Here is a 12,810-nt window from a genome sequence, read left to right as displayed (position 1 = left end):
GTAGTGTGCTAGCCTGTCAGTCTGGGGGTTGTAGGTTCGATTCTCAGCAGAGATCCTGGTCTGCTACACTACAACGGTCGTATGGTTATCGTCACCCTGCTCGGTAAATTAGGTTAGAATATAATTTGTAATTGTATTGTAATGGAAAAATAAATAAATATGCCGAAAATAAAGGATCGATCCATAAAGGCCAGCATTTCGAAATTCAATTTATCTTTACAACATTTCTAAAGCAATCTGTATAGGGTCGCATATCGAAATTAACCTCAACTTGACATTTTTCCTAACCCAAAGTGAAAATATTTAACATAAAAAAAGATTCTCTTATGTGTTTGTTATAAGATGTGTTTGTATCACTATCCCATTCCTACGTATGTATATAGATTTTAGCGATAAATCGCTGACTTTTTAGAATAATATAAAAAATCTGAAAAATTTAGCTAGTTTTTTTAGCTATTTCTTTTCAGAATCATATAATAAATATTATATTGATGATTTATCGCTAAATTTTTCAAAATGTCTTGAATTTAGCTATTTTCTAGCTATTTTTCAGTCGACTTTAGCGATATTTTTGGGAAAAAAGTTGGCAACAGTGCTGTTGGCATTTTTGTTGTTTATACGAAAGAGCGAATATAAACAAAACAAAAATACGAATGATTATTAACAGTGTTGGTAAGTGTGGGTTTATTTAGAAGCAAACATATGTTTTAGTACTTATTATGCTACAAAGGGGAAGAAGTTGCGTGTGAATGAAACCTTTTGGTATAGAAATTGTAATACTTTAATTGTAATTACAGAAATAGTACCAAATATGTTTTTAATTTATATGGAGTTTAGGGCTGGTAGGTACTCTTTAGTGAAAATGAACAAATTTCTAAATATTTAATAGGAAACAAAATATGTGGTAGAGGTTTCCTATATTTAAATTTTTCTTTAGTTATAGGTATATTAACGGATAATCTCTTGAAAATCTGTATAAATATAGATTTTCTAAACAATTCGTTATATTAAGTGCAAATTTTTAAGATTTTCTATTCGAAAATTGGTCTTGACTATAGAACAGTCGATAGCAGGCATGGAAAATTGAAATTTTCAAATACATAGTTCTAACTAACAACAAAAACAGTACTTTTTAGGTTTTAAAGTACTAAAATAATTTTTCATTAAGTCTATAGACTTTTCTATAGGCTAGACTACAGACTAGACTATTGACTAGACTATAGACTAGAATATAGACTACACTATAGACTAGACTATAGACTAGACCATATACTAGACTATAGACTAGACTATAGAATAGACACTATAGACTAGATTATAGACTAGACTGAAGATTAGATTATAGATTGCACTATAGAGTAGACTATAGACAAGACTGTAGAATTAACTATAGAATACTAAAGACTGTTCTATAGTCAAGACTATAGATATTTCTGCAGTCAAGGCTATAGACGTTTCTATAGTCAAGACTATGGACTATTCTATAGTCAAGACTATAGACTTTTTTATACTAAAGACTATACACTGTTCTACAGTCATGACTATATGGACTGTTCTATAGTCAAGGCTATTGACTGTTCTATAGTCAAGACTATAGACATTTCTGCAGTCAAGGCTATAGACTTTTCTATAGTCAAGACTATGGACTATTCTATAATAAAGACTATAGACTGTTCTACAGTCAAGACTATAGACTGTTCTATAGTCAAGACTATATGGACTGTTCTATAGCTAAGACTATTGACTGTTCTATAGTCAAGACTATTGACTGTTCTATAGCTAAGACTACTGAGTATTCCATAATGAATACTATTTACAGAGTAGACTATATAATAAACTAGACTTTTCTATAGTAAAGACTATAGACTTTTCTATAGTAAAGACTATAGACTTTTCTATAGTAAAGACTATAGACTTTTCTATAATCAAAACTATAGACTTTTCAATAGTCAAGAGTATAGACTGTGCTATAGTCAAGACTTAGACTGTTCGATAGTCAAGACTTCTATATAATCTGGACAATTTACAGTTCTATAGTCAAGACTATTGACTGTTCTATAGTCACGACTATGGACTGCTCTGTAGTGAAGAATATGGAGAGTTGTATAGTCTATATTATAGATTGTTCTTTAGCAAAGACCATAGACTTTTTGAAGTCATATTTAATATAAGAAAAAAAATAATAAATTTAATAAAAAAAAAACAAAAACAAATTGTACTTCAAATCACTCACCTTTTTCTTTTGTTGTTCAAATAACTCTTATATGTATGTAAATATGTATGCATTTACATACATACACACCAACACTTTTTCATTATTTTCACAACTTTTCCCCTGAAACTTTTTTTTAACTAATTTTTTTTTCTCTCCAAACTCTCCACTTAACAAAACGAATTACCCGGCGCTCGGCCTAACAATATTGCACTAAATTTTTGGCAAATTTTAAAAACAACTTTATTAAACTAATAAACATTTTTCCATAACGATATTAATAAACCATTTTAAACAAAAATATTTCAATATTAACAATTAACTAACATTTTAAATTAATTAAAACAGAACTATTAACTCTAAACGACCGAACACTTTACAAATTTTTAGCAACTAAAGAAGAATACAAATAACTAAAGCAACAAATGGTAATAGAAATTGTCATTGTTGTTGTTATTATTAGTACTCCATTTAGAGAGCAAATATCTAATAATAACAACAACAACTGCAATAAGTGATGGATGCTTTTTGTTATTGTTCCATTTCATTAGTTTTCTTAATATTTCTAAAGTGTTCGGTTGTTTAAGTTTAATAGTGATGTTTAAATTAAGCTAAAACGTTAATTAATTATTAATAATAAAATATTTTTGTTGTATAATATTAAATAAATGTTAATTTATATCGGTATATTAAATTATTTATGAAAAGAGTTTTCGAAATTAGTGAAAAGAGTGTTAAAAAAATTAAATAAAAATATGCAATTTGCCAAATTTATTAAGGCAATTGTTAGAAGGCCGTCGTTGTTTATTTGTTTTCCAGGGCCATTCGTAAGCAACCAAACACGAAAGATGGTGTTGTTGAGTATTAATGTAAGAGGAGGAATATGTGTATGTAGGTATGTATTAGCAAATCATTAATATGTTGTTATTATTACAATTATTTATATTTTCAGCTGTGAAATAAGGAGACAACAACAACAACAAATAAAGGTAAGTAATCTATGTATATACCACGCATGGACTAGACTAGACTATAAACTATACTATAGACTAGATTATAGACTTATTGGGGTATTTATCGAAAATTTACTGAAAAAAGTACTTAAGTTCCGAATTTTCCTTGCCTGGTCGAAAGTATCACCTATAGAATTGTCTACAGCCTAGAACATTAAACAGTGTTGATAACAGAATTTTCTATAGTCTTGACTAGGGTTCTATAGTTGAAACGAAAAGTCGACTTTTCGACCTTTTTAATTTAGTTAAAGTTGACTTTTCGAATTTTCGACTTTTTACATTTTATGAAAAGTCGATTTTTCGACTTTTTCATTTAAATAAAAGTCGACTTTTAGACTTTTCGACTATAAGTATTTTATAAATAGTCGAATTTTCGACTTTTTTCGACTTTTTTTCGACTTTTTGACTTTTTCGACTTTTCGACTTTTTTCGACGTTTCGATTTTTTCGACTTTTTGACTATTTTCGACTTCTTTCGACTTTTTTCCGACTATTTTTCGATTTTTTCCGACTATTATAGAGTTTTTGACTTTTTTCCACTTTTTTAAAATTTTCGACTATTTTTGACTTGTTCCTACAATTTTCGAGTTTTCGACTTTTTTCGACTTTTTACGACTTTTCGACTTTATTCGACTTATCGACTTTTATTAACAAAGTCGACTTTTCGACTTTTTTTACAGACGATAGTCGAGTTATCGACTTTTTTGGAACAAAATAGTCGACTTCGACTTTTCGACTTTTTCGACAAAAAGTCGATTGTTCGATTATTCGAAAGTCGATTTATAGAACCCTAGTCTTGACTATATCAGTCTATAGTCTTGACTATAGAACAGTCTTTATTCTTGATTATATAACAGTCTACAGTCTTGACTATAGAACAGTCTATAGTATTGACTATAGAACAGTCTATAGTCTTGACTATAGAACAGTCTATAGTCTTGACTATAGAACAGTCTATAGTCTTGACTATAGAACAGTCTATAGTCTTGACTATAAAACAGTCTATAGGCATGACTATAGAACAGTCTATAGTCTTGACTATAGAACAGTCTATAGTCTTGACTATAGAACAGTCTATATTCTTGACTATAGAACATTATATAGTATTGACTATAGAACAGTATATATTGACTATAGAACAGTCTATAGTCTTGACTTTGGAGAAGTCTATAAAACAGCCTTTAGACTATAGACTAGACTATATTCTTGACTATAGAACAGTCTATAGTCTTAACTATAGAGCAGACTATAGTCTTGACTATGGAACAGTCTATAGTCTTGACTATAGAACAGTCTATAGTCTTGACTTTGGAGAAGTCTATAGAATAGCCTTTAGACTATAGACTAGACTATATTCTTGACTATAGAACAGTCTGTAGTCTTGACTTTGGAGAAGTCTATAGTCTTGGCTATAGAACAGTCTAAAGTCTTCACTATAGAACAGTCTAAAGTCTTCATTATAGAACAGTCTATAGTCTTGATTATAGATCAGTCTATAGTATTTACTATAGAACAGTTTGTAGTCTTGACTATAGAACAGTCTAAAGTCTTCACTATAGAACAGTCTTACGTCTTCATTATAGAACAGTCTATAGTATTGACTATAGAACAGTCTGTAGTCTTGACTATAAAACAGTCTCATGTCTTGACTATAGAACAATCTATAGTCTTGACTAAAGAATAGTCTATAGTCTTGACTATAGAACAGTCTATAGTCATGCCTATAGAACAGTCTATAGTCTTGACAAGAACAGTATATAGTTTTTACTATAGAACAGTCTATAGTCTTGACTATAGAACAATCTCTAGCGTTAAACATAAATCAATCCGTAGTTTCTACTATATAAAAGTCTATAGTCTGACTATAAAACATTCAATAGTCATGATTATTGAATAATATATAATCTTGACTAGAGAACAATTTGACTTTAAAAAAGTTTATAGACTTGACTTTAGAACGGTCTCTAGTCCTGACCTTAGAACAATTAGTAATAGAAGTCTATAGTAATAAATATAGAACTGTATATAGTCTTGACTATAGAACTGTTTATAGTATTGACTAAGTTTTTAGTCTAAAACTATGGACTATTTTTACATGTGAGGTTCCCTTGCACTATTTGTAACTAATTCCACGCTGCAGTGAAAGGAAATTATAATGCTGGTGCATCACTAATTTCTAACAACTGTATTATACAAAAAAAAAATTACTAATAATTTTATTTTTTTCTACTCGCGCAATAATAAAAATTTACACTCTATACATTTCTTTAAAAGTTGTTATTATGTATTTCTACTGCTAAGTGATCGTTAATAGAGAAACAAAAAACTAAATGGAAATAAACCTCTAACTGACCAACAAACAAATTTTGAACGTGCTGATACAACAATCAACTTGCAACACTTACTACTTTATAAATAATATGCACAGCTGCAGCACTCTGCTGCACTATTTCCTAGCGCACTGTTTAGACATTCACTCTTGGAAAATGCACGAAAAACATGTGTATTTTTACTGTTTTGCGACTGTTACTGTTACTTTTTCTGTACTGCATCCATGAATAAGTAACGTACCAACAGACATATGAAGTCTGTTGTACGTACATATGTACGTCTGAGGTGTACAGGTACATTCTACGTCTTGTATATATTCAAGACGTAGACGTTTTTGTACTCTGTAACACTATAGCAAGGTGTAGTAATTGCATCAGAATGCAAACCCTGTATGCATATGCCTCCATTTTAATCCGGGTCCAAAAGGGCTAAATAGATATAACCTATTTCCTCTAAAATCAAGAATATACCCTTGTCTACAGTCAAAACTGTAGATCTACAGTTAATGCTCATAACATACCCAAGCACACTGAAGTAGAAATTCATAAACTTATTAAATTTGTTGAAAATCCCTCGGCCCTGACAAAATCTTAAATATAGGCTATATTATAGTCGCACTTAACCGACTAATACTTTCTTAAATTATTATTATTTTTTTGTTCTTTCATGTTTTGATTTTTAAGTGTATTTTACTAGTAGATATCTACTAAGTATCTAGTAGATGTGAAGCAGATGATTTGGCGCGTTGTAAAAAACAACAAAAAGTAATATTTTAAGCGGCATCTTAGTGGTGCTATGTTGTTTTTATTTTCGCCATCTAATGCATTTTAATAAGTCTAAATGAATGAATGAAAAGTAGAGGAAGATGATTAAGAAAATGAGTTAAAGTATATACGGTGCAGTTGAAAGTCTCGCAGTATGCATAAATTTATTCATAGGCCTATAAAGATAAAAATGCAAACATTTTTCACTGCCGCATACGAGTTGTGAATAGAATATGGCAATGTTAAGAGCAATGTAAGTTCGCAACGACTAAGAGTACCTGTACTCTAAACTGCATTAGGTCCGGGGTTTGTAATTCATAATCTAAATGGTAACTTTTTAGTAATTTTAAACGAATTTTCGTATACTGTTTAATCGACTAGACTATTCTATAGTCCAGACAATAGATTGTTCCATAGTTCAGACTAAAGACTGTTCCATAATCCAGACTATAGTCTATTCTATAGTCCAGGCTATATACTATCCTACAGTCCAAACTATAGACTATTCTATAGTCCAGACTAGAGTATATTCTATAATACAGACTATAGTCTATTCTATAGTCAAGACTAGAGTATATTTTATAGTCCAGACTAAAGTCTATTCTACAGTCCAGACTATAGACTATTCTATAGTCTGGACTATAGAATAGACTCTAGTCCAGACTATAGACAATTCTATAGTCCCGACTATAGACTATTCTATAGTCCAGACTATAGATTGTTCTAATGTCCAGACAATAGACTGTTCTATAGTCCAGACTATAGACTATTCTATAGTCAAGACTGTAGACTATTCTATAGTCAAGACTACAGTCTATTCTATAGTCCAGACCATAGTCTATTCTATAGTCCAGACTATAGTCTATTCTATAGTCCAGACTAGAGTATATATAGAATAGACTATAGTCCAGACTATAGAATAGACTATAGTCCAGACTAGAGTATATTCTATAGTACAGACTATAGTCTATTCTATAGTCCAGACAATAGTCTATTCTATAGTCCAGACAATAGTCTATTCTATAGTCCAGACTATAGTATATTCTATAGTCCAGACTATAGACTATTCTAAAGTCCAGACTATAGACTATTCTCTAGACTATAGTCTCTTCTATAACTATAGAATAGTCTGTAGTCCATACTATAGACTAATCTATAGTCCAGACTATAGACTATTCTATAGTCAAGACTACAGTCTATTCTATAGTCCAGACTATAGTCTATTCTATAGTCCAGACTATAGTCTATTCTATAATCCAGACTATAGTCTATTCTTTAGTCCAGACTATAGTCTATTCTTTAGTCCAGACTATAGTCTATTCTATAGTCCAGACTATAGATTATACTATAGTCCAGATTAGAGACTATTCTATAGCCCAGACTATAAACTATTCTGTAGTCCAGACTAGATTATATTCTATAGTCCAGACTAGAGTATATTCTATAGTCCAGACTAGAGTATATTCTATAGTCCAAACTAGAATCTATTCTATAGTCCAGACTAGAGTCTATTCTATACTCCAGACTAGAGTACATTCTATAGTCCAAACTAGAATCTATTCTATAGTCCAAACTAGAATCTATTCTATAGTCCAGACTATAGACTATTCTATAGTCCAGACTATTCTATAGTCCAGACTATTCTATAGTCCAGACTAGAGACTATTCTATAGTCAAGACTATAGTCTATTCTATATTCCAGGCTATAGTCTATTCTATAGTCCAGACCATAGTCTATTCTATAGTCTATTCTATAGTCCAGACTATAGTCTATTCTTTAGTCCAGACTATAGTCTATTCTATAGTCCAGACTATAGTCTTTTCTATAGTCCAGACTATAGACTATTCTATAGTCAAGAATATAGTCTATTCTGTAGTTCAGACTGTAGTCTATTCTATAGTCCAGACTTTAGTCTATTCTATAGTTCAAACTAGAGACTATTCTATAGTCCAGACTATAAACTACTCTATAGTCCAGACTAGAGTCTATTCTATAGTCCAGACTATAGTCTATTCTATAGTGCAGACTATAGGCTATTCTATAGTCCAGACTATAAACTATTCTCTAGTCCAGACTATAGACAATTCTAGACAATAGACTATTCTCTAGATCATACTATATACAATTCTATAGTCCATACTATAGACTATTTTATAGTCCAGACTATATAATATTCTATAGTCCAGACTATATACTATTCTGTAGACAAGGGAGTTCTATATTATAAACTATAGACCGTTTTATATTAAAGACTGTAGTTCTATAGTCTAGACTATAGACCGACCTATAGTCCAGACAGACAATTCAATAGTCCCCTGCGATTTTTAAATCAAAAATACCCAAATTGTCAAAAGTATAGCGCATCTACTAGATATAATTTTTCTTAATACCGTTAGTTTTATGAGGCTTGAAAATTATTAATAATGTGTAAGTTGATTTTTTTCTTTATACTGTTAAATTACTTGAAAATTATGATCTTGAAAGTTTTTAGTTTGTTTCTTTTTCGTTCGCTGCATTTTTAATTAAAATTCACACGATGTGTAAGTCATAAACATTTCTTTTTTTATGCAGTTTTTTTTTCGTTGTTAACCAGCTTGTTGCCAAAGTAGAATTAAGCTGATGATATTCAGTACTTTCAAAACAATTAAGAACTTGTAAGATTTTTAACAATTTTCCTAAGTTATTTTAACAAAGAATGGAAAATTTGGTTTGCATTTTTTACAATTAGAGGGGGAGCATTTAGCATTCTGGGAAAACGGTGAAAATTTCTTTAAAAAAAGAGGGCCACAGCAGCGAATGTGCAGTTATTTTTTGAAGAAAAAAGTGATTTTCGTAATGTAACATACGGGTGTGGGAAATTAAAATAAATGTTAGTCACAGTACAGTGGTATTAAATTGAAACAAAGGTGTGTTGCCAAGGTGGAAAAAATCTAACAAATTAAAGAAAATTTATTGAAAAATGAGGGGGATTTGATAACTTAAGCCATGGTTTATTCTAGTTTTCAAATCTGGGGAGTCTAAAAACTGTTATTTTTATAACAAATTATCTTAATTTGTTTTGGAATTTATTATTCTTTATTACCTAAATAAAAACTTAAACATTCTTCATTAATTTGTATGTTTGTTGTTAATGTTTTATTGCTCTAAACTTTAGAAAATGTTAAATATTTTTCTGTTTTTGTTTTAAAGATTTATTTTTATTTTATCATAGTTAAGAGTTAATCTATTGTTGCTTAATTTTGCAAAAAAAATTACTAAAGTTTATTTTATTCCTATTGTTTTTGTTTGCATTGCTGCAACCGAAATGTGGGTATATTTGCATAAATTTTCATACATCATGTTAAAGTTGTAGCTCATTTGTAAAAAAATAGTAAAAAAGAAAAAAATAATAGCAAAAATTAAAATGCACAAAAATCTAGTACAACTCTTTACAAATTACCAGCACAGATTTGGTAAAAATACCAAAAATATTTGAAATTTTAGTTAAGCTTGTTGAGTTTGTGGGTTTTTTTTAATTTTATTCATTTTAGTATTCGAATGAAGTTTTCTGTTTTTAATTAATCTAACATGATCTTTAAAAAAACGTTAACGTTAATAACCTTCAAATGAAAAGTTCATTAAATTATCATGATTATGCTCATTGTTTCAAGCCTTTTAAAAATTTAGGGTTTGATGGAAAATAACCCTAAACTGAACTGAACTAGAACTGAACTGAACTAGAACTGAACTAGAACTGAACTAGAACTGAACTAGAACTGAACTAGAACTGAACTAGAACTGAACTAGAACTGAACTAGAACTGACTAGAACTGAACTAGAACTGAACTAGAACTGAACTAGAACTGAACTAGAACTGAACTAGAACTGAACTAGAACTGAACTAGAACTGAACTAAACTGAACTAGAACTGACTAGAACTGAACTAGAACTGAACTAGAACTGAACTAGAACTGAACTAGAACTGAACTAGAACTGAACTAGAACTGAACTAGAACTGAACTAGAACTGAACTAGAACTGAACTAGAACTGAACTAGAACTGAACTAGAACTGAACTAGAACTGAACTAGAACTGAACTAGAACTGAACTAGAACTGAACTAGAACTGAACTAGAACTGAACTAGAACTGAACTAAGAACTGAACTAGAACTGAACTAGAACTGAACTAGAACTGAACTAGAACTGAACTAGAACTGAACTAGAACTGAACTAGAACTGAACTAGAACTGAACTAGAACTGACAACTAGAACTGAACTAGAACTGAACTAGAACTGAACTAGACTGAACTAGAACTGAACTAGAACTGAACTAGAACTGAACTAGAACTGACTAGAAATGAACTAGAACTGAACTAGAACTGAACTAGAACTGAACTAGAACTGAACTAGAACTGACTAGAACTGAACTAGAACTGAACTAGAACTAGACTAGAAACTACTAGAACTGAACTAGAACTGAACTAGAACTGAATAGAACTGAACTAGAACTGAACTGAACTAGAACTGAACTAGAACTGAACTAGAACTGAACTAGAACTGAACTAGAACTGAACTAGAACTGAACTAGAACTGAACTAGAACTGAACTAGAACTGAACTAGAAACTGAACTAGAACTGAACTAGAACTGAACTAGAACTGAACTAGAACTGAACTAGAACTGAACTAGAACTGAACTACTGAACTAGAACTGAACTAGAACTGAACTAGAACTGAACTAGAACTGAACTAGAACTGAACTAGAACTGAACTAGAACTGAACTAGAACTGAACTAGAACTGAACTAGAACTGAACTAGAACTGAACTAGAACTGAACTAGAACTGAACTAGAACTGAACTAGAACTGAACTAGAACTGAACTAAACTGAACTAGAACTGAACTAGAAACTGAACTAGAACTGAACTAGAACTGAACTAGAAACTGAACTAGAAACTGACTAGAAACTGAACTAGAACTGAAACTAGAACGGAACTAGAACTGAACTAGAACTGAACTAGAACTGAACTAGAACTGAACTAGAACTGAACTAGAACTGAACTAGAACTGAACTAGAACTGAACTAGAAACTGAACTAGAACTGAACTAGAACTGAACTAGAACTGAACTAGAACTGAACTAGAACTGAACTAGAACTGAACTAGAACTGAACTAGAACTGAACTAGAACTGAACTAGAACTGAACTAGAACTGAACTAGAACTGAACTAGAACTGAACTAGAACTGAACTAGAACTGAACTAGAACTGAACTAGAACTGAACTAGAACTGAACTAGAACTGAACTAGAACTGAACTAGAACTGAACTAGAACTGAACTAGAACTGAACTAGAACTGAACTAGAACTGAACTAGAACTGAACTAGAACTGAACTAGAACTGAACTAGAACTGAACTAGAACTGAACTAGAACTGAACTAGAACTGAACTAGAACTGAACTAGAACTGAACTAGAACTGAACTAGAACTGAACTAGAACTGAACTAGAACTGAACTAGAACTGAACTAGAACTGAACTAGAACTGAAATAGCACTGAACTAGAACTGAACTAGAACTGAACTGAAAAACTGAACTAGAACTAGAACTGTACTACTTAGAACTGAACTAGAACTGAACTAGAACTGAACTAGAACTGAACTAGAACTGAACTAGAACTGAACTAGAACTGAACTAGAACTGAACTAGAACTGAACTAGAACTGAACTAGAACTGAACTAGAACTGAACTAGAACTGAACTAGAACTGAACTAGAAGTGAACTAGAACTGAACTAGAACTGAACTAGAACTGAACTAGAACTGAACTAGAACTGAACTAGAACTGAACTAGAACTGAACTAGAACTGAACTAGAACTGAACTAGAACTGAACTAGAACTGAACTAGAACTGAACTAGAACTGAACTAGAACTGAACTAGAACTGAACTAGAACTAAACTAGAAGAACTAGAAACTGAACTGAACTAGAACTGAACTAGAACTGAACGAACTGAACTAGAACTGAACTAGAACTGAACTAGAACTGAACTAGAACTGAACTAGAACTGAACTAGAACTGAACTAGAACTGAACTAGAACTGAACTAGAACTGAACTAGAACTGAACTAGAACTGAACTAGAACTGAACTAGAACTGAACTAGAACTGAACTAGAACTGAACTAGAGAACTGAACTAGAACTGAACTAGAACTGAACTAGAACTGAACTAGAACTGAACTAGAACTGAACTAGAACTGAACTAGAACTGAACTAGAACTGAACTAGAACTGAACTAGAACTGAACTAGAACTGAACTAGAACTGAACTAGAACTGAACTAGAACTGAACTAGAACTGAACTAGAACTGAACTAGAACTGAACTAGAACTGAACTAGAACTGAACTAGAACTGAACTAGAACTGAACTAGAACTGAACTAGAACTAGAACTGAACTAGAACTGAACTAGAACTGAACTAGAACTGAAACTAGAAACTAGAACTAGAACTGAACTAGAACT

The sequence above is a fragment of the Lucilia sericata genome, unplaced genomic scaffold (genome assembly GCF_015586225.1).
Source record: "Lucilia sericata isolate MDLA Ls3-8-SP2 unplaced genomic scaffold, ASM1558622v1 Contig001951F_arrow, whole genome shotgun sequence".
NCBI classification, from domain to species: Eukaryota; Metazoa; Arthropoda; class Insecta; order Diptera; family Calliphoridae; genus Lucilia; species Lucilia sericata.
This window is presented reverse-complemented; position numbering follows the sequence as displayed.